Here is a 2,563-nt window from a genome sequence, read left to right as displayed (position 1 = left end):
TGATCCCTCTAGCAACAACTCGAGCTTTATATTTAATGTTCTCTGAAGGTGATATTCCCTCATTTTTCTTGAAGTCCCATTTACAAGTGACAAATTTTCTCTCCTTAGGTCATTTAACTAATTCCCAAGTCTGATTTTTGTCAAGAGATTCCACCTCATCCCTCATAACAGAAAGCCATTGAGTAGACTCACCATACGACACAACTTCTCTATAGGTGGATGGCTCATGAGGATCCACCTCTTTAGCAACCTGCAATGCAAAAGTACCCACATCTTCAAAACCATACCTAACTCTTCTAGCTTTATCATGAGCTATACTCGTGATCTAGAATTCTCAGGCAAAACAGCTTTTGACATTTTAGGCACATTAATTTCTAGTTGCACATCAGTTTCTGGAGTAACATGTTGATCTTCAACACCTGGATGTTGTAATTCATTCACAGCTGAAGTGAATTGCATCTCCACCTATTTATCAACACTACTACTTTCTCTCACATCAGTAGTCGTCACAAAAGGCTTTACAGTTGAGTTAAGCATGGAATTTTCATCAAATATCACAGTTCTACTAAGAACGACTCTATTCTCAAAAGTTAACCAGACTCTATATCCCTTATTCATCCCCAATACCCATAAAGATACCCTTTTTAGCTCTCGGTTCTAATTTAGAGAAGATTAACATAGCCCATGCGCAAGGATGACACGCAGTCGTGCGGTGAGTCTAGAGTAAACTATTCTTTCGCCTTTTACTAAAGAATACCGTGTGCTCGCCGTTCATGATATTGCTTTCACATGGCGCTTAAATAAATTCTTTCATTAACCTGATAGTAGACAGTACAACCAAAAACTTTTAATAAAGAATAATCTGTAGGCTTACCAGACCACACCTTGTAAGGTGTTTTACAATCAATAGTTGTGTGAGGTCCACGATTGATCAGATAACATGATGTATTTACTGCTTCTGCCCAAAACCTTCTAGTCAACTCTGCATTAGAGAGCATGCATCTTGCTCTCTCTGACAACGTTTGATTCATACGTTCTGCAATCCTATTTTGCTATTGAGTATCCCTAATAGTGTGATGACGAACAATCCCCTCAGCTTTACAGAACTCATTAAATTCAAATCTACAGAATTTCAGACCATTATCAGTTCGCAGCCTTTTGATCTTCTTCCCAGTTTGATTTTCAATCAATATCTTCCACTGCTTGAAATTCTTGAAGGTTTCACTTTTATGTTTCATAATAAAAACCCAAGTCATTCTTGAGTAATCATTAATTATAGACAAAAAAATATCTACTACCTTCAATAGATTCAACTTTGGAAGGTCTCCAACAGTCTAAATGAATATAATCAAGTGTCCCTTTTGTGCAATGAACACCTCTTAGAAACTTGCTATGATGAAGCTTCCTAAATACACATTGTTCATAGAATTCAAAATCTTGCACCTTGTGCCCACAAAGAAGATCCCTTTTTGATAGAATTTGCATCCCTTTTTCACTCATATGACCAAGTCTCATATGCCATAACTTAGTCATATCATCCTTCTGAACGACCGACGATGCAACATCAACATAACTGTTATCGTGGAACCTAATAGAAAATACAGTGTTCCAAGCTTTATACCTTTCAGAACTACCTCAGAACCCTTATAGACATACATTGACCTTTACCTTTAAAATTGTAACCCTTGCTATCGAGTACACTAAGGATATCAAACTCTTCTTCATTAGTGGAACATGTCTAACCACTTTTAAACTGTAGAAGGCACCATTATGAGTTCGTATCTTGACTGAGCCGATTCCAATTATCTTGCACACAACTCCATTAGCCATGCTAACATTCCCTCCACCTATTTGCTGATAGGTTGAGAACCAATTTCTATTTGGGCACATATGATAAGATGCCCCAGAATCAAGAACCTACACATCATCAGAATGTGAATGTTCATTCACAACTAAAGCTAGATCTCCTTCAGAATCGATCTCGACTTCTTTAGGATCAATCTCAACTTGTGCAACAGAGGCGGATACTTCTCTTTTGTCACTCTTTTCCTGATTCTTTTTTATCTTAAGACATTCGGTTTTCCAATGCCCCTTTTCTTTACAATAGTGAGAAATATCATCTGACCTAGAACCCTTTGACTTTGAAGACTTTTTATTCTGGTTGAACTTCTGCTTACAAGAATTCCAATGTCCCTTGCTCCTTGTAGTAGCTACCCCAGATTCCTATAACTGACTTTCTATAACTGAACTTCCTACATTTTGACAGTCCTCTCACATAAGCAACGTGAACTTTGTATCTTCTAAGGTCAGAGTTTCTTTCCCTCCAATATATGAGTCAACGAAAGTCTCATACGACGGGGGCAAAGATGTCAACAAAATTAGGGCAACATCCTTATCATCAACCTTAACCTCTACGTTACGCAGGTCTAATAAAATTTTATTTAATTGATCAAAATGGTCTCGTAGAGACGTACCTTCCTACATATGTAGATGATATAGACGTTTCTTAAAAAACAATTTCTTGGTTAAAGATTTCATCATGTAAAGACTTTCCAACTTCAAC

General features: G+C 37.2%; 1 non-coding gene across 1 annotated transcript; it reads left to right on the top strand.

The window, feature by feature from the left end:
- Nucleotides 1–702: 702 nt before the first annotated feature.
- On the top strand, nt 703–816 carry LOC120072417 (U5 spliceosomal RNA). Its single transcript, XR_016528061.1, has one exon. It is a non-coding gene; the product is annotated as a U5 spliceosomal RNA (small nuclear RNA).
- Nucleotides 817–2,563: the final 1,747 nt, after the last annotated feature.

This window comes from Benincasa hispida, chromosome 2 (assembly GCF_027475165.1).
Source record: "Benincasa hispida cultivar pf3 chromosome 2, pf3_genome.v1.1, whole genome shotgun sequence".
Lineage (NCBI taxonomy): Eukaryota > Viridiplantae > Streptophyta > Magnoliopsida > Cucurbitales > Cucurbitaceae > Benincasa > Benincasa hispida.
The sequence above is the reverse complement of the archived record's forward strand: the minus strand, read 5'-3'. Positions and strand labels throughout refer to the sequence as shown.